We start from the raw sequence: 21,415 nt of genomic DNA, 5'->3' as shown, positions 1-21,415 counted from the left end.
TGATGCAGTGAGACATTTCCCTCTTGTCGTGCCAGATATTGTACCATTTGGATTAATGGTTCAAGACTGAAAGAGTAATATAGAGAAGCCTGTTGTAAGAAACTTAATGTAATATTGGAAACTGAAAATTCTGCGAACTATTTTGCTAGGTTGATAGAACTTTGAAATCTTCAAATGAATGTCTGATGGTTTATATTATATAACTGTTCTGAATGGTTAAACTGAGTTGATATTTGAACTATATTGAATAATAACTTTAATCACAGTGAAGATGTGATAAGAATCCTTGATAATAAGAAGAATATAATCTGCAAGCATAAGTTCTAATCGTAATTATTATACTCAGCTGAGTAGTTTGCTAGTATCTCAATGAAAAATTAATTATTGTTTAACTGTATTTTCCCAACTAGAAATCTTTGCTTTGATGTAAATTTGTGTCATTGTATTAAATATTTTATTTGAATTGAATCTTGTATTTGTCTGATTTCTTCATAGCACTGCTCATTAAAATAATTCGAATCTTAGCGGGAACCCTATATAATAAAGAGAACCTCGGCCTAAAATTAAGTTAGTAATAATATAGATTGGTTGATGGTTGATTCCTGAATGTTGCTCATGCAAATTTGATAATAGAGTGGCACAGTTAAAAATAAATATTCTCTGTGTTCGAATGAGGAGTCATTCAACTAGAATACACATCGGAGTAGAAAGTAGGATCCAACAACGTGTCATGGTGGAAGGCTTATTCTCATCAGATTTCCACACCAATGCAGGAGTACAGTTCTGTGTTCTTTCACCCACTCTTGTATATAAACGAACTGTTCTCACAGACTTCCAATCCTATCCATAATTTTGACGACGACAGTACACTTTTCATTCGACAAACCTATTAATGCTCAAGCATCAGATCCCCGAGATCTACCACAACCAGAGACCTGAACTCAGATCTCCTAGCTACATCCCAGCGGGGCAAGGTCAACTTTGTAAAAGTTATTGCCACTAAAACCCATTTCTGTCCGATCTCCCACAAGAAAGAGCTCGCATCTCTCCCACTTACCTTCAGTAATGCTGAGATATCCAAACATGATCAGATTTCCCTTCTTGGAATGACTTGAACTTCCGATCTTTCCTGGCACAACCATATTTCAACAGCTCCTGCAGCTGCCAAAAAATGGTTTACTTTTTTGCACAAGACACAATTTCACACCTGCTAACTCTATACAAAAGCCCAAATCCGTCCGGCCATGGAATACTGCTCCCATATTTGGGACAGTGCACCACAATCCTCTAAGATTTCTCGAGTATCTAGATTTGTGGTGGTGCACCAAAATCCTCTCTAAGATTGCTCAAGTCTATCCAGAAGAGGCAATCCGGCTAATTAATGATCCCCCTCTCTCAAACTTCAATCCCTCCCTCACAGTTTCTGCCTTGTTTCTTCTACAGATACTTCCATGGAGTATTAGCCACTATTGTTCCTTTACTCTCCTGCAAAATCATTAAAACAAAAGAAAATTCTAACCTTTTGCAGTCTGCCTTAAAACTCACTGAGCCAACTTCACTGCCTCCCCCTTCATTCCATTCCATCTACTTCTGCCCTTTGGAACAATCTCCCCACTCTGCCTTCAGCTGTTCAAGCAAAATGTGAACGGATTCTTCCTTTCTACTATTCCTCTTGTCCCCACACAGCGTTAGTGTGCTATAGGTCTCCTGGCCTTTCCTGTGTGATCAAATAAAATAAAAAAAAAAATAATGCACGAAGTCTATGTCAATAAACAGTCGTTTTCCTCAATTTCCGTTAACCCCCCTTAACTCCATTTAATGGTGCAGAACATACACCACACTCAAAACGGCAGTAGAAAAAACGAGTTCGAGAGCATGAAATTCCACAAGGAAAAGACTCTTGATAAAGTTGATGTGCTGCATGCTCTTCCCCATAATGAAAGTACATATTAGTCAATTCAGTAAAGGAGCACAAATAGAGGACATAACTGATGATCTAAACTTTGAGATCATAAACAACAAAAAAAAATACATATCTGTCAAAAACAACGTTTACAGTATCAGTATTAGACATCACAGCAGTAGATTATGAAACTACAAATCTTATCCAGTGAAAAAATACTAAGAATGCCTTCAGTGATCATAGGCCTATTATCACAACCATTAATGTTAAGTTAGACCAAAAACCACAGATAAAGAGATCTTGGAACTTCAGAAAAGCAAATTGATTTAATACACACAACTATTAGAAACATATTGCACTGGCAAACCCACTAGTAAAGCACTTGATCAGCAATTACTAGAATCAACTAACAACATCCAGAGAGCTGCAAAAAATTCAATTCTCAGAGAACTCAGGAAAAACAATTGAATTGCATTTTGGAAAGATCATAATATCAATGCTATAATCATTGAAAGAGATATTATCAACGAACAGTTAAAACAAAATAATACAGAACAAAACATAAAGAAGTTAATAGAATTAACTCAAAAAATTGAAGAGGAAATTTCAAACTGCAAACATAAAAAGTGGGAAGAATTCTGCAATAGACTAGGTCCAAGAAAAGACTCACAACACTGGAATATCATCAGATTATTAAATAATGCAACACTTCCGGATACTGCTCACTCTTCAAACCCAGTCTCCTCAGGAATTAATACGGCAGCAGCAGCAACAAATAAACTGATGGCAAATGTACTAGCCGAACATTTACTCTAAAGTAAACTGCAATACAACAAAGAAGACAAAAAGGTGCAGGAAACTGCAAAAATCTGCTAATACAATCCAGAACCTATCCCTCTGAAGACATTTACTCAGGGCCTTACAATGACGGAATTACAAACAGCAGTTAGTCAAATTGACTCTGACAAATCACCCGGAATTGATCTTATCTTATCTTGGGACATATGATTAAAAACATGGGAGAAATAGCCAAAAAACTGCCTTCTGAAGATATTTAACACTTCCTGGAATACAGGTAAACTAAACTGCCAAAAATCTGGAAAACAGATTTATGTTTGCCAATCAATCATAAATGGATTTCACGAAAACCACCAAAGACAACAGCAATCTTATTGGATCTTACAGCTTCCTTCGATCGCGTTTGGAGACAAAAGCTTATAAAAATTAAATACGATACTGGAATAAGGAGGGAACGCATTAATTTGGATTTCAGATTTCATGAAAGGAAGTAAAATGAAAGTAAAAGCTAATGGAATTTATTCCAACATGCAACGAACTTGAGCTGGAGCCCCAAAAGGTCTGTTTTAAGCCCACTCCTATTTCTCATCTATATGAACAATATTCATCCTCACATAATAAATGACACACAAATAGCAATCTGGCACACAAGCAGTAATCCTCAGCAATCTGAAAAAGTCCTAAATAATTCAATAAAAGGCTTAGAAAGATGGGCAAAGGAACTTAAATTACAGATAAACCCGAAAAAAAAACTCACTGATAGAAAAAATAAATACAATTACAACCTCTAACTCAAAATATATAATACCAAAATAGGAAACACAGTCTTCAAAATACATAGGCCTAACCTTAGATATTGAAGTGAGATTTACAACTCATATTACAAATATATCTAATAAAGCTCTTACAAAGTTTAATATCATCAAAAGACTTTGTGGAACATAGTGGGGTGCAAAACTGAAGACACTCAAAACTACATATACGACACTCATATGACCCACTGTGAAATATGCCTCATCAATCTGAGCTTCAGCTTCTACTAGCTCAAAAGAAAAACTTGACATCCACAAATAATTTAAAAGCTCAACAAGAATGCAGGCATCGCAAACTATTGAATAACTCTCCACAGTTAAATTCAATAACAGAATCAGGAGCCAGGATCACATCTCACTCAGGACTTTCGATGCCTGGACAGGAAAACCTAGACTAAAGAGATCATCTACTTTACAATATGATCATGAAATTAGAAAACAGATCGACTTAGAGCACAGGTACATTGAAATAAGCAAAGAGCCATTCTTTCCACTATACTACCAAAAAAACGCAATGATTAACATCTCCTAGAACCTTGTTCAAAAAAAGTATTCGCAGCATGAAAATAAAAGAAAATGACTTGATACTATACATCACTAAAATAATCAAAACCATGTCACTGCCTATACTGATGGATCATCTGATGAAGCACTCAACCAAGGAGGATCAGTGGTTTTTCTAACTCTAACTGGAAGAGCGAGGAAATGCAAAAAAAAACAACAGCTGGCAAAATAGCTTCAAACTTCACTTGTGAATTAACAGCCATACAAGCAGCTCTCAAGTTCTATCTCTCTAATCCAGTAATAAACATTACAAAAGGAATAATCATCTACGGTATTAAAAAATGGAAAAACAAAACTTACACAGGAAATTCATAAACAACTAACGAATTTAAATTTGAAAAATAAGAACTGTACACTGCAATCGATAGCAGCATGCATATATAAATATTGAAGGCAATGTGCGTGCATGCGTGCGTGTGTGTGAGAGAGAGAGAGAGAGAGAGAGAGAGGAGAGCAGACGAGACTAGCCAAAGAAGCAACATACCTCAAAAATTACATCCACTATCACTAACTGATACTAACTCTGTCGCAAAAATAAGATTGGAAAACACCCTATCAAGAGAATAAAATCAGCGAAATTAATGAAAATAGAGAAATAACTACAATCATCACCAGACTAAGGATGGGGCATTTTAAAGGCATGAATATTCATCTGGACGGTACTAGATTGCAATGAAATATGAAAGAACTGTCCAGGAGCCGAACTAACACCTGCCCATATCTATTCTTGTCCAGCAATTGCTGCTGCTCTACAGAAAATTGAAAATCCTACAGAAATACTTTACTCCATCAGAGTTCAACAGATTGCCAAAGCAGTTCTACAGGCCCACGGTTATATCTAGAAGCTCTTCAACGGACTCAACAACAACACTCACGCGCTATGCCTTCGAAGTGTATATCAGTGTCTAAAAGCTAAGGAGGAACTACATTTTTATCTGGATATCACATGAAAAAAATTTCATGACCACAGCCAAATGTAGGACAAATTTATTACCAGCATACTAATAATAAATTATATTATACAAAAATGTGTTATAAATTTTACAAATTAAATTGCAATACCTTTTTGGAAAAAGTTACAAATTTCCTAAGAAGTGCTTACAGAAAACTATGCTGGGAGACATTTTAATATGGAATGTCCACCCCATGCTTAGCACTAAGTGAGTCAGGAGTTCTTGAGGCAAACTGGTCCCTCCCTTCTCCTTCAGAGCAAGGATGAGGCCATGTTTGTTTTCCGGAGGGGAATTTCGAGCAGTAATACGTCTACCTATTGAGTTAGAATACGGAGACGCATTAATGATCGAACTGTCCAGGAATCGAACTACCTTCTCGGTTCTATGAGGTTGAGATCTGGAGAGCTTCCTGGCACTCGATTCCATCAATATCCTCATTCTCCACAAGTATCTCCATTGTTCGTGTACGATGTGGTGTGGCACTTTCATTCATAAAAATAAATTCTTAGCCTACAGCACCACGGAAAAATAGAACAAGATGTTGAAGAACTTCGTTGCAATATTGTTCACCAATAATAGTCCCTTTTTCCAGCACTTGTAGCTCGGTGCGTCGATGAAAAATAATGACTCCCCACACCATGAACACAACACCACCATATATATATATATACAGGGTGTTCGGGATAAATTTGACAGTTTCGTAAGGAAAAAGAAAATCTTCTTTGTATCTATTAAATTTAATGAATTGACAAAAAAACATTACAGGCAGAGTTAATTACAATACTATCAACAAGATTTACTCAAAATAACCACCATTAGCATCGATCACAGCTTCAATTCTGCTTCGGAACCTCGAACAAGCTGATGCTACAGTCTCCCTGGGAAGGGCCGCAAAAACTGTTTTAATTTTATCCATTAACTGGGCTTTTGTATTACTGGAAGTGCGATTGGTGTCTTTTTCAACTGCGCCCCATACAAAATAATCCATGGGGTTAAGGTCTGGGGAGTTTGGAGGCCAAACATTTGGACTGGTGAAGTCGTAGAAATTTTCAGACAACCATTTTTGACTTTTCCCAGAGGTGTGGCAAGGGGTCGAATCCTGCTGCCATACATACGGCCTACCATTGGCTACCCTTGTTATCCAGGGCTTGACTACAGTTAGCAACTCCACGAACAAAGCCCGAATTCCAATGCCAGGGTTCTTCAACACCTGTTCCTGCAGATTTGCGAGGAATTCTGCTGTACGAACGCAATCAGATCGTCTGCTAGGGATCTTTCTTCTTGCTACATCCTCGTAGTCACCATTGCAAGTCTCTAGTTCATGCCTGATTGTTTTTACTGTATTCAGGGAGCATTGGGCAGCAGTCGTAATATCCTTATTTTGATGGCGGGCACGAATCATCATGATACAAGTTATTCTCTTCCATGATTCAGGTGGGTTCCAGCTATCCATCCTTTCTGACATCTTGTATATGAATGAAGAAGGGTCCAAACTTTTAAATGAAGAGAAGTGTGTGTTAATACATGTAACTTACGGAAAAATATAATTAATTATAAATATGTCAAATTTATCCCGAACACCCTGTATATATATATCCCTTTCAAGAACATTATCGCGATGGGAATCAGTACCACTTTAATGACAGATTAATTGTCGTCTAGAACCGCAGGAAAGCGTGAAAAGATTATCATCTGTGTAAAGATTACATTAGCTCATTGGTGTATTGTCCAATTTTTATTGATGAAAACGTGTTTTACGATAACTTGTTGATAAAGGGACACAGACCTACTTGTCGCAATCATCTTGCCACAGTTTGTCGAGATATCAGCAAACTTGTGCTTGAATGGAGCCGACTTGCAAGCTGACCTGTTGTAGTGCGTCGATTACGTGTTGTTGTTATAACGAAAAATCTGTCTTCGTGGTAGAGTGATGGTGACTCAGAGCAAATGTCTAGAACACATTCCATTAGTCTGAAACGAGTCCAGAGCTTGGATACAATGCTATATGAGATTCCAAACTCTCTGGCAAAAACCGTAATTCTGTGGCCTTCTTCAAGATTCTTCTGCGCGTGAAATCATTTAGATGTGTTTGAGACATCCAAGTTCGCAACTTTGTTCCTTCACGAAAAGAGCTTCGTTCAAACAAACACAATTCGCTTAGCGCAGTGAATTGTGTTTTGCTTTTTATACTGTAGTGCTATCACGTGACCAGTTTGTGCGCGATTCGAAAATTTAAATGTATATCCCGTTTTCTAGTAGAAATCGTCAGTTATATTCACAGTTAAATTCACAGGAATCAACCAAAAGTTGATTCCTGTGAATTTTGGGTTGTAATCTTCAGAAATAGTGTTCGTCCTTAGGTTTTTGGACACCGATATATAATAACTTTGAAAGAACGCTCATCTGTAATGAAAGTAATATTTCTTACCCCTTCTATATGTCCAAAAAGAGGTGAAGAGAGGAAGGAAATTTAAATGCTTCGATTTTTACAAAAAGTCGAAACCTACATAAAAAATATGATATTTAAAGCATCGATTTAACAGACTACAAGCTCAAGACACAATGTTGTGAGTATCGATAGCACATTATTTACTGATATCATATTGATTCTAGGGGTAGCATTTCATTAACCAGTCATTAGAATATTTTTTCCACAATGAAAAATTGTTCGATATATCTCAACCTAATATGGATGACTGTTAATTCAGTCGGTAGGTTCAATAGGAAAGATATAGTACTCCATGGGATAACACGTGCTCATACATTGCAACGCATATGTAAAAACATAGTAAATGTGAAAAGGCATTTTATATATATATATATATATATCACACACACACGCACACGCACACACAGCTATATACATATCAAATGGAATCACCTTTTCTTTTCTTCTCCGGTAACTAGCAACATGAATAAGCAGACCATACTCCATGAGCACCGATGAAATGAATATCACACACATCGCCATCCAGACATGAATTGCCATTACATAAGAAACTTCCGGAAGCGATAAACGGTATAGTTGAGTCATAATAGATAACAAAGCCGTCATAGGGGGTAGGACACGGGCAGCGCTGACATCTGCAGGTACCCAGAAACTAATGAATGCAGTCATTACGATAATTATACCAGGAATGTAGCAAGTTATCACAAAGTAACCAATACGTCGAGAGAGTTGTAAAACTCCCTTAAGACAAGATAACATCTCTTCCTTTCCTGAATGATTAAAACAGATTAAATGAATTTGGGTTTTAATCAGAATTTCTAATTACGATAAATTCTCTAGACTGAATAACGCTACACTATGCGTAAAGGAATAATTAGTTAACTTTTTCTTACCATCAGCTCAAAATATAACAATTCTTAAAAAATAACTAAAACTGTCTTTAATGGTATTGCATATGCCAATCACTTAGCTAAACTACATAGTGTAACTGCTTAATGAAATCAGTGTCCTTTCGTATATACCAGTGTTTGAAATTAGTGGCCTATTCCTCAATTTTAATTAAAAATATCAAGGAGAAAGGATCCGAGAGAATAATAAAAATGAAGTTTCGTGACCAAACCTAATATCCTTAAGAAGGATTAAGAAAAGCCTTTCCCTCAGTATATTATTAGATAAAATAATCACATGCGAATAATGTGAAGCGGATTTCAGAATGAATAAATCAAATAACCTACACTGTAAGCTATTTTATTAGTATTTCTTTTCAGAAAATGCTCATAAAGTAAGTAGACTATAAATGCTTTATAATGAAACTGAAATTTTATTACCATTAAAGAAGTACGAAAATATAATACAACAAACGTAACAAGTATTTAGAACTAGATAGTAAAACATAATACTACATATAAAAATATCCTTCAACTATATTTCAAGTGGTAATATAGAGATTGATAGTTAAGAAACGACTTAAGAAGAAAGAATAGAAAATGGAAATAGACTAGAATAACTGTACAGTGTGTGTGTGTGTGTGTGTGTGTGTGTGTGTGTGTGTGTGTGTGTGTGTGTGTGTGTGTGTGTGTGTGTGTGTGTGTGTGTGTGTGTGTGTGTGTGTGCGTAAACAAGTGCCGTAGCTATACTGGTCACTATAAAAATAAAAATGTAGGTGATACAGTCACTAAAAATTAAATGATTGTATTTATGAGGGTACATATATTCGTACAGCATACATACACCATAATGCACTATACGAAATAAAAAATCAAGAATCCCATATCCAGTACTAATTACACCGCACAATCATGGCATCATTGTATTATCAATGCCAACAATTGACTTTTCCTGATACTACACCTGCAACATATGCTAAATACCTAGGTTTTTATAGTAACTGTCATCTTAAATGGGCCAAACACATATAACATAATCATAAGAAACTTCATATTATTGCAGCTAAATTGTTCCAAATAAAGGATGTGAATGTGATATCAATCAACACTAAGAAAATTATTTATCATAGCACCTGTGAAACAATACTAAGATACGGCATAACAGTCTATAGGAACACCACAGTCACATATCGAAATTAGAATCGTTGTACAAAACTATCTTTTCCGCGGTGCTTTGAAGAGCCAATCCACACGAAATGCTGACAAACTCTTTAAAGGCTTCATAAAATTTCATCATATCAAATCTCAGACACTACATAATCATATTAAAAAATAAATCCAATAATGATTACCGTAAACACAGACATACCGCATAAACGTGGACTACTACTACTTTCTACCGGGCGCTTCAGTAATACATAAGTAGTAACTATGTGAGAGAGCATCTGATACCTACTCTGGTTAACAATCTTCCCAACTTAACACCTAACCAGTAATGGAACCATGTACGTGATACCAACACAATCAGCACAGCACATCCATAGATTTGAAAGGCTACATGATATTATCTAGGATATAACAGTGGTGGGGGGGGGGGGATACGCACATATACACCAAAAGAGAAAGAATAAATAAACAATAATCCCAATGTCGTCGCAAAAATTTAATCTAGCTTCGAAAACCGTGGGATTATACTGTCATATAATAATCCTTTTACCACAATTAACACCCAGATCACATTACCTAAACTGATATCATCTAATGGGGAGTGGCGCTAGCGTCGCCGTAGCACGTGGCGGTGAATTTGAGCTGTGCAGAAGAAAGTGATTTTTAATCGGTGAATAGTCCGCTTTTTTCCCCGTTTTTCTACGTTTTTGAGTGCTAAATTGTTTCTCTGAATACGAGTGTACTTCAGTAGTTGTTTTTTGGAAGTTAGTTGCTGTCGCGATATAATATATTTTGGTACCGTCGGAATCGAACGCGTAACGGTGGAAGACAAAACGAAGCTAAGTTACTGTATTTAGTTATATTTCATTTTATTTAATTATATTTAGTACTTAAATGTTCTGATGTTTGTACTTTATTTCCTCTTATTTATTAATTGAATAATTATTAAAGATTAGGGTATAATTTGACAAAACACGTCATAAGTATGGCACCTGCGCGAAGGAAAATGGCGGCCAGTAATGAAGGTTCGCCATCGTTATCAAAGAACGGTAGCATAAAAGAAATGAGTCAGTGTACTAGCTGTGAAATGTACGCTTTGCGGAGTGCGGTTAGATGATAATAAAGGATTGAATGTGTGTAGAAAATGTAGGGAGAATGCGGAATTAAAGTGTATTTCGGATCGTAAGTGTGATATTTTTGTCAACCTTCAGAATGAAGGAAACAGGGATATGACAGGAAACGGCAAGGTTGTACATGAAAATTGTGAGAGTGTGAATGTAGAAAGTGTGAATGATAGTATAAATGGTTTCTCAGAAAACAAAAAAGATGAGATAGATGCATTGAGTGAGATCGCGTTGTTGAATAGTGCGATAGAAAGAGCAAAACAGCAGCTAGAGTGCATGAACAAAAGTAGACTGAATGAACCAACCAATAATAAAAGGTATGACAGGAAAAATAGACGTATGAATGTGAACATGAACAAAATGAAGGATAGAGTGCTGTATGGAGACTCGTTAGTACGAGGTGTGTTAGTAGAGGATTTGACAAAATCGTACCAACCTGGTGCGACCATAAAGGACGTAACTGCGTCTATTAGAGAGCAAAAGGAAAGGGTGAAAGAAATGATTGTTGTGGCAGGTACGAATGATTTGAAAGGAGATAAAATGGAAATGATAGAAGACCTGAATGAATTGTTTGAGGTAGCAAAAGAAAAGAGTGAGAGAGTTAGAATGATTAGTCTTTTGCCACGGTATGACAGTGAAATGTTTAAAAGAAGGGCTATAATTGCAAATGACTTTATGCGTGGGTTATGTATGACGAGTGGTGTGGAATTTGTGGATGTGTGGAGTGAGTTTGATGGGCGAAAGGATCTATGTAAGATGGATGGCTTGCATTTGAATGGTTACGGTGTAAGAAGACTTGAGAAAGTGTTGCTGAATGTAGTGGATGTGCAAATTCAGGGAAACTAGATTTGTTAGGGGGGGGGAGTAGAGATACAGTCCTTATGGAGGCAGTTGAATGTAAGAATGAATATAATATGCCACAGCAAATAAGGACAACAAATCTGAGTGGAATAGTTAATATAAGGCATCAAGGTAGGGTTGGGGCTAATGGGGGTCTTAAATTCATGTACACTAATACTAGGAGTATTAGGAACAAGAAGGAAGAGTTTTTGGCCATGGTTGGCACTTCCAGACCACAGGTTATAGGTATTAGTGAAACATGGCTGACTGTAGATGATATAACTAGCGGGATTGAATGTGATGGGTATAGTGTGTTCAGGAATGACAGAGAGAATAAAATGGGGGGAGGAGTATTGTTGATGATAGCTGATGAGCTCCAGCCAAGGAGAATAGAAGTTGAATTGCAGGATAGAGAAAAGAGCACATTTGAGGCCATTTGGTGTGAGATTGTGGCTAGCAGAACTAAATATACAATTGGGTGCTGCTATAGACCAGGTGATGGAAAAGATGGTGGTGACAGTATGCACATGCAAATAGAAGAAATGGGTGGAAGGAGGGTGATTATTATGGGAGATTTCAACTATGGTCGCATTGATTGGAGTGAGGAGAGGACACAAGGGAGGAAGGAACTGGATTTTATGCGGTTATTAAGGGATAACTATCTGCGACAGCATGTAATGGAAAATACTAGGGGTCAGAGAGTGCTTGACCTAGTAATTACATCTGAGGATTTGGCTGTAACAAATATGACCACATTGCCACCAATCGGTGAGAGTGATCATAGGGTCTTAACTTGGGAGGTGGCTAAAGATGTAGAATTTTCAATTAAGACAGGGTACATGTGGAATTATCGGGCTGGAAAGTATGACAAGCTTAGGAGTTTGATTGGTTCAGTGCCATGGCATGTACAACTGCAAGGACTAGAAGTTGATAGTGCATGGGAGGTAGTTAAGAAGTGCTTGCATGAAGCAATGGCTGACTGTATACCTAGAGTCCGAATAATAAATCAAGTAGGGGTTAAATGGATGAATAACACCATTAAGCTTGAGTTGCAAAAAAAGAAACAACTATGGAGGGAATTTAAGGAGAAGGGTGACTGGCAGGCACATGAACGGTATAAAGCACAGGCCAGAAGGGTGACGAGTGTGGTAAGAAAAGCAAAAAAGGATTACGAAAGAACATTGGCCATGCAGGCTAAAGAGAATCCTAAACAGTTTTTTAGATATGTAGCAAGTAAAAGGAAAAATGTACATGGCAGATTGATTTTAAAGAATGCCGATGGTAGGGAGGTAACTGAATCAGTTGAGATAGTTGAGTTACTGAGTGAGCACTTTGCAAAAGTATATCATCCAGGTGGTGACATTGCAGAAACGAATAAACCAGTAGATTATACGGGAATTGTGGTTAATGAAGTGGAGGTGAGTAGTCTATTGCATAACCTCAATGTCAATACATCTGTGGGATTGGATGGTATACCAGCTCGTGTTGTACGAGAAGCAGCTAAAGAATTGTCAGTACCCTTGACCATTTTGTTTAATTTGAGTCTCGGGTCTGGGTTAGTCCCGAGCGGGTGGAAAGAGGGGAAAATAGTTCCACTGCATAAAGGTGGTTCCAAGACTGCTGTAGTAAATTACCGACCGATTAGCATATCAGGTATCATTGTCAAGGTCTTAGAGAAAATAGTCAAGAGGAAAATACAAGATTGGATAGAAGAAAATGGGATACTGTATCGGGGACAGCATGGTTTTGTGAAGGGTAGGTCATGCCTCAGTAACTTGCTCACGTATTATAACACAGTGACGGCTGAACTGGATAAGGGTAATGGGTTTACGGTGATTCTACTGGACCTTGCCAAGGCCTTTGACAGGATTCCACATGGAATTCTAATCAGTAAATTGCAGCATATGGGAATGGACATAGGGTTGGTGAGATGGATAGGAGGGTGGTTGACGGAGAGATATCAGAGAGTGGTTTACTCGGGAGTAGATTCCTCAAGACGGCCTGAGACTAGTGGTGTGCCACAAGGATCTGTTCTTGGACCACTGCTGTTTAATTTGTTCATAAATGATATAGGAAATGATCTGAGAGGAACAGTTCATTTGTTTGCGGATGATGCGAAGTTGGGTAGGGCAATAGTGAATGCAGATGACGTCAAAATTTTGCAGGATGATTTGGATAGATTGGAGGTCTGGGCTAAGGAGAATGGATGTCAGTTTAATGTGGCAAAATGTAAGGTTATGCATTTTGGGGTGAAAAGATTGGCGGTAGTTTACTGCATTGGTGGAACCGTGCTCCAGGAAATTGATGAGGCACGAGATTTAGGAGTGTTGGTAGATAAGGAATTGAAATTTAGGGGACACATTGCAAAAGTGACCAAAACAGCTCATCAAATCACTTGGTTGCTGAAGAATACGATGACAAGCAGAGACAAGCAGGTTATTGTTCCTCTGTATCGAGCCTTGATAAGACCCCATCTAGACTACTGTGCTCAGATTTGGTCACCTAGGTTTCTTCTTGATGGGGAGGAGGTGGAGAGGATCCAGAGGCGAGTGACCAAGATGATAGCAGGTCTGTGGAATGAACCGTATGAGAACAGGTTGAGGATTTGTGGGTTGCAAAAATTGGTTGATAGGCGGAGGAGGGGAGATATGATTGAGACATTCAAATTACTGAAGGGTTTCTATAAAATTAATTCAGAAGATATTTTTGAGAACAGGGCTGGTTGTGGGAGGACTAGGGGACATCCATGGAAACTGGGGAAAAGTGTGGTTAGTAAAGGTGTTAGAGCTGGGTTCTTTACTTTTAGAGTAGTGAATGAGTGGAATGCGCTCCCTGAGTCTGTGGTGGATGCTGTGACAGTGAATAAGTTTAAGGCGAGGTATGATAGATACTGTATGAATGTCAAATAGTTGTGATGAATATGATTTGGGGCCTCCCTCGATGAGCCCAATGACTCCCTGGAGTTGCCCGTAATAATAGTAATAGTAATAATAGTAATCTACAGAACCTCTCTCTCTCTCTCTCTCTCTATATATATATATATATATATATACTGTATATACAAGAGTGGTCTCAAAAGTTCGCGGCCTCGACCATTGATGGCAACTCTATGGGCAAGGTTTTTTTTTTTTCTAAGCTGGCACATCTGTCATAAGCATCCATGTGAAACTGCAAGCCATTCTATCAAGTAGTTTGTTTTATACAGCTGTCTAAAGCAAAAGTCTTTCTCTGTATCCCCTTGAAATGGATAAAATTGAGTATCGTGCAGTTATAAAATTCTTCGTAAAAGAAGGTTTAACGCCAAACGAGATTCATTTGAAGTTCATAAAAGTGTATGGGCACTCTTCTCCTTCGTTTTCGACAATTACGAAATGGGCTGCCAAGTTTAAACATGGCCGTACTTGCCTTGAAGACGTGAAGAAAGTCCAAAAAGTGTAACAACACCAGAAATCATTGATCAAGTGCACGATATGTTTTGGATGATCTGCGAGTCAAAGTGCGTGAAATTGCTGAGACTATAGGCATTTCAAAAGAACGTGTAGGATATATTTTGCATGAAGAATTGCATATGAGAAAACTTTGCAAAATGGGTGCCGCGCTTGCTCGCAGCAGATCCAAAACGGACTCGCACGAAAATCTCTGAATAGTGCTTGGGGCGTTTTAACAAGAATAAAACTGATTTTATGCGTCGATTTATTACTATGGATGAGATTTGGATTCACCATAACACACCAGAATCCAAACAGTGGACAGAAGCCGATTGTCCAGCATCAAAGAAGGCAAAGTAAGTTCCATCAGCAGGAAAGGTCATGGCATCAGTGTTTTGGGATGCTAAAGACATTTCGTTTATTAATTATCTTGAAAAGGGTAAAACAATAACCGGGGAATATTATTCCGATCTTTTAACCAGACTAGACGAAAAAATTCATGAGAAAAGACCCGGTTTACAGAAAAACAAAATCATGTTTCTTCAGTACAATGCACCTACCCACAAAGTTGTTTTGGCAATGGAAAAATTAAGGGATCTGCACTATGAATTATTGGCACATCCACTCTATTCCCCCAGATTTGGCTCCCTCTGCTTCTATCTGTTCCCAAAACTAAAACTCTTCGTCGCTGGTCAGCGTTTTAATTCGAATCAAGAGGTGAATGCAGCTGCAGAGGGGCATTTTGCAGATCTTACTGAGAACCACTACAGGAACGGGATAATGGCGCTGGAGCATCGCTGGAATAAATGTCTTAAGGGAGATTATGTTGAAAAATAAAAATAATTTTGAAATTATAAATTCGTTTTTTTATTGTTAGGCCGAGAACTTTTCAGACCACCCTTGTGTGTGTGTATATATATATATTGTTTTGTAGCGTAACAAGTGAATAATCTGCTAGCTTACAACGAGAATTATTATCATGTTTAAGATATTTTATAAATTGTATTTAAAATTATGACAACTTATGAATACAAATTGACATACTTTTTTTTTTTTCGAAAATATTCATGTAATAGTTTCGGTGAAAAATGCTTAGCTCACCCACAGTACAAATGTACAGTTTGCAAATGACTTGGAGGGAGGGAGGGAGGGAGGGAGGGAGAGAGAGAGAGAGAGAGAGAGAGAGAGAGAGAGAGAGATTTGATCTTGTATTGTGATTGTTATCTTACTGAGGATAAGGGTTGGTGGATGTGAGATCTCTTTTGCGAGAAAAAAGCCCAAATCTGTGTTTTGGTGGACTGAACATGACAAGATTGTCCTCACCCCATTGAAGGATAAATCAGTGTTTAAGGAACTAGTTGTAGATTAAATTGTAGCCTAGGATGTCAGAGTACTGCATGGTTTACCAAATGAGTAGGATGAATTTAGGATGCCATTGTCTACAAAACTATGGATAGGATTATGGTGATTAAGAGTAGGTCATTTATGTATAGGAAAAAGAGAATAGGTGATAGGAGACAGTCTTGAAATTCTCCTGCATTGGTGGTAAAGCTGGAAGAGAGGGAGCCATCTACCATGACTCGCAAAGAACAACCAGAGAGAAAGCTGGCTATCCAACTGCAGAAGGTGACAGGGAGACCAAGGAATAGCAATTTGTATAGCAGGCCTCGATGCTAAACACTGTCGAAAACTTTGATAATGTCAAGAGCAACTGCACAAGTCTCTCCAAACATTTCTACGTAACGTGTCCACTGATGAGTGCTGTAAGGTCAGCTATGGATCTTGAATGGTGGAATTCATATTGGTGGTCAGTGATTAATTGGTGGACCTCTAAGTAACCATAGAAATATATAGTAAAATAGAAATATATATTAAAATTGACCAAAACAGCATACCTTTTTCCTTAAGTGAGAAGAGGTTCTACGTATATCGGAAATTACAATAATCATTACAAACTGGAGTAAAACGCAAAAGATGAACAGGATACATACAGTCATCCAGGTATTAATCGCCATGACGTACGATACTGAAGGCATAGAGGTCGCATGTAGATGAGTCACAATAGATAATATAGCGGAAGTGGGAACAGCCACACGAGCAGGATATGCATCAGCTGGCAGCCAGAAAGTAATAAAAGATACCAGCACCGTGAGTATGCAAGGAACATAAGAAGTGATGAGGAAATAATTAAGTCTTCGGCAAAGTCTAAATGCTCCTATTACGCATGAGTAATTTCCTATATAGAAAAATGCCTCATCAATTTTTTTCAGTTATGATAGAAATGAAAGTAGGAATTATTTAACACAGAAATTAAAGACTATCAATGTATTAGCCATTTCCTCAATTACAACAATCATTTCCTGCAAAGATATTTTGAAACTGTTGCACAGTTTAGTTCTGTGATGGTGGAGGAAGGACGGGTCGAAAGAGGCAGTTTTCAATGTTACTATTGAAGTAGTAATATGTGACTCTTACAAGTTCAAGTTGTTGATCATTTGTTAACAGTAGCTGAAAAATTCCATTTGCAATTCGGGACATTTTATTTTTTTGCAGCTGATGTTATTTATTTATTGCATTGTGTAAACTGGACTATAATTTGTGACTCTTACAAGTTCAAGTTGTTGATCATTTGTTAACAGTAGCTGAAAAATTCCATTTGCAATTCGGGACATTTTATTTTTTTGCAGCTGATGTTATTTATTTATTGCATTGTATAAACTGGACTATAAATTGTCTTGATATGTATCTAGCCTTTGTTCCTCAGCCGGTATCGACCCCTCTGAATGGAAAGACGTGAGTTCAAATTCCTATCTAAGAAGCTAAGAACATCTAGGATGTTAAGGTAGTAAGCCGGTCTCATACGGTGGGGAAGGGTTTTTCTATCCAGGAAACTCCGGAGGGTGGGGGAAGCGGCCTTACAAAAAAATCAAATAAAAATAAAAAATCCAACAAAACAAACAAACCGGCCAGAAGAATACATGCAATTTATAATCATAATGCACTGTCCTCCAATCTGTAGCTGCTTGTGAAGTAATTCCAGAAACTTCTCTACTACAGTGTGTATGTGTGTGTGTGTGAGAGAGAGAGACCAAAGTTGTATTTCTCATTATATCACATACAAAAAAGACGAATCTTTTACAAGTTTATCGGAGTGTAACAGAGCATGCAATAATCATATTTTTGACGCATGATAACGTAAATACTGCTGAAATTCGCCATCGATTTAAGGTTTTTACATTGAAGAAACTGTAAATGTAAATGAGTACCAGGACACAAAGATCAGAAAACAGCGGTCAAGAAATTGACAATAATGACTAATCACGAAATGACCAGACAACAATATTGATTTCCATGAGTAGAGAGCAGAGTAATTAATCAGAGAAAATTGAATAAGTTGAACATTGTCCATGAAAATATCTATAGAAGAGGCATAAGTCAGAAACAAAACGTACATAAAAATAGCTACAACAAGATGGTGTGAGACAGGACATCGATTAACAATAATATACTCTTCTAGACAGAGTCAAACATTTTTAGAGTTGCGCACACCATACCAGCAGCAAATGCGGGACAGTATACATGTAATGTTGGCCAGATCTGTATAGGGTTAGCAGCTGTAGATTTATATCCTGAGTGATAAAGGATACCAATTTTTTTGGGGAGACCGAAGAGGCTATGGATACGAGGTGTTTCTGCTAGGAAATCTGATAGTGTTTGGATATCCGGGTATTATTATGGGTGAGGAGGAAGTGAAGAGAAATCATTCATGCAGAGAAATAAGACAAGATTGGATTTAGGCAGTACTAAGGCAAAGTTATCCATCCCCTCCCCCCCTCCCAAAGAATAGCAAGATCAGAGTTTAAAGCAGTAGTCATGGAAAATCTTGGAACAATGGAAAAGCTTAAGATTACTGTATGAGAGGAGTCTGAAAAGTTCTGATTTCCATGAGTAGAGAATGGAACAAAAACACCTGGAACAAAAATTAATTTCATGTCTTCTTATATATCCAAAAAGAAAAAGAACACATTATTACAATTTGGTGAAACATGGGGGTTAAATCGTTTTATGTTGTTTCTTGTGGTTATATCAGTTGCTTTAATATCATTTTTGTTCAGAACTTTTAACCCCTCCTCATCGTATATTGCAAAGTGTACAAATGACAAAGAATGAAGTGTAATCTCGTCAGCAAATTATGAACAAGATCGGTGGTTATAATCGACATGAAGGAGAAAGAGGGCGGTGAAAAAGTAAACATTTTTCCACCAGTGATAAAGTACCTGAGATAAATTACTCCATAACTGGAAGAGAGGTGGTCTATCCTCAAAGAATAGAAGTAATGTAGATGAGAGCATTGTCGTTCGCCACTAGTTAAAGCATTCACTTGATCAAAATGGCAAGGAATAGAGTGCCTAAACGAGGTTTTCTTCAACTTTCCATGACTTGTATCCGAAGTTGGATACGGGACAGAAGCAAAGTTAATCGACATGAAGGGCGGTGAAAAGACACGTTTTTTATTTTCCGCCAGTGATAAAGTACCTGAGGTAAGGTACCATAACTGTGCAATGAATGAAAAGCAGAAGAATCCAGGTGATGAGGAAGCTGGCTATTGATGATATTAGTTTTCGATAGAAAATTTTGACAGTTGAGAAAAATGGTTGGAATTATGGCGGAAGCAACTAAGGTTACGATTGTCTGTTAAATGTGAATATTCGCTGGGAAAAAAAAAAAAACCTGCCACCTCTTTTTTTGTGAACGATATACTGATTTGCTTCCATGCTATAGAGAAAATGTTAGATATGAAAAATTGTAAAGATGATACAGAATGTGTGTAAATTCCAGAACACAAAGTTTTAGTAGAGCTGAAAGACCACCAGGATAAGAAGCCTTGATATTATTATTTATTTCAGAAGTCATAATAATGCGGGATTATTATGATTTTTCTCATGCATGCATTACAGGTAGATGGAGAAGAATACACCAGAATCTGGCCTTATTTTTTGAAGTGCGATAATGTCATTTGAACGTGAAAAATTCGGCCTACATAGTAACGAAAGCTATGTAGGTCGAATGCGAAGGTTGTTTTTTGTTTTCGTTTCGAATTCATGACAGGTGAATTTTAAGGGGGGGGGAGACTGCCCTTAGCACATTCATTGGAAATTCGAGGATTGAGTAGTATTGGTCAATATTTAGAATTCTTTAAACCAGCTAAAATCTTCAACTACCGCCCACCTCAACCACCTATTCGGGAGACAGCTAATCCTGAATCCCCTCTTTATATGATCTGTTGAGGCTCAAAATTTCCTTGCTAGATCTTGCTGCTTCCATTTATGCTTTTATCACTCCCCTATTTCTGATAACTTCTCAGATCTCTTTATCTGTCTCTGATGATTCATTTTCTATAGTCTAATTACCCAAACTGTAAAATCGTCTTCGTTGCAGAATTCGTAATTCAAATAGCGTCCCTTCTCTAATTTCATAGGTTAAGCTGAAAGAGATATCAAAGTATAGTATCCACTATTAGTATCGGCCTCACTTGAACATTATTATTATTATTACACCCCTTCATGGAGTCGGCATGCTCATCCTGGGAGGTATATTCAACTGATAACATATTTATTATATATAGAATCTTAAAATCCTTAACACTCCTTGTATTAACAACACATTCTGGTAATGCGTTCCATTCACTGACAATTCTTCATGTAAAATATATACTCCAACACCCTTCACCATTCGTTTACATAACTTCCAGGGACGACCTCTGGTTCCTCCCCTCTCTCTTTCTACTCTTTTTATAATTACTTCCGGATTATTCTGATAAAATCTTCTCATTAACTTAAATGTCTCTATCATATCACCTCTTTCCCTCCTATCCACCAAACTCTGTACAACACATTTCTTCAACCTCACCCTAACCAGCACTCCAAATTCCCCATATTAGTCACTCGTCTCTGGACTGTCTCCAATGTTTTCACATCACAATGAAAATCAGATAACCAGATCTGAGCACAATAGTAAAAGTGTGGTAAACGATATAAGGTTCAGTGCCTTCTTGTACAGTGGTACAAGCACTTCTTCATCCCTATATATTAGAGTACTTCTTATAATAGCAGCACTACGATGTGCAGCCTTTGCAACGCTAGCAATATGCCCTCTAATCTCATCCACTTCCTGCAGTACGGTACCATCGATATAGTAAACAGCCTTATATACCTGCAATCCAAAATTCAACACCTTGCAACCCCACTCCTTTGTCGAAGGGCGTGGACAGCAGGGTTTTTTCCGCCAGTTTTTCTGGGGTTTTTCAACCAGCAAACCGGCCCTGTGAACATACAGGGATACAGTCAGGAATTCTTAGAGGCATGATCATCCTATCCTCGTACTTCGGTTACGAAATCCAAGCATTGGAAGGTGATGGGCCTTAAAGGCATGTTAAAGCCATTGGGATAGGATAGTGATGTCAGAACGTCTCCATTTGTTGATCACATCC

General features: G+C 37.6%; 1 long non-coding RNA gene across 1 annotated transcript in view; it reads right to left on the bottom strand.

The window, feature by feature from the left end:
• LOC150109915 (uncharacterized) overlaps window positions 1-16,932 on the bottom strand; it is a 55,607-nt gene extending 38,675 nt beyond the window's left edge. The window contains exon 1 of the long non-coding RNA XR_016550653.1: window positions 16,821-16,932. This is a non-coding gene — a long non-coding RNA (uncharacterized LOC150109915). The remainder of the gene's footprint in view (window positions 1-16,820) is intronic.
• Between the last annotated feature and the right edge of the window lie 4,483 nt (window positions 16,933-21,415).

The sequence above is a fragment of the Typopeltis vanoorti genome, chromosome 1 (genome assembly GCF_054136105.1).
Source record: "Typopeltis vanoorti isolate ZY-2024b chromosome 1, IOZ_Tvanoo_1.0, whole genome shotgun sequence".
Lineage (NCBI taxonomy): Eukaryota > Metazoa > Arthropoda > Arachnida > Uropygi > Thelyphonidae > Typopeltis > Typopeltis vanoorti.
This window is presented reverse-complemented; position numbering and strand designations above follow the sequence as displayed.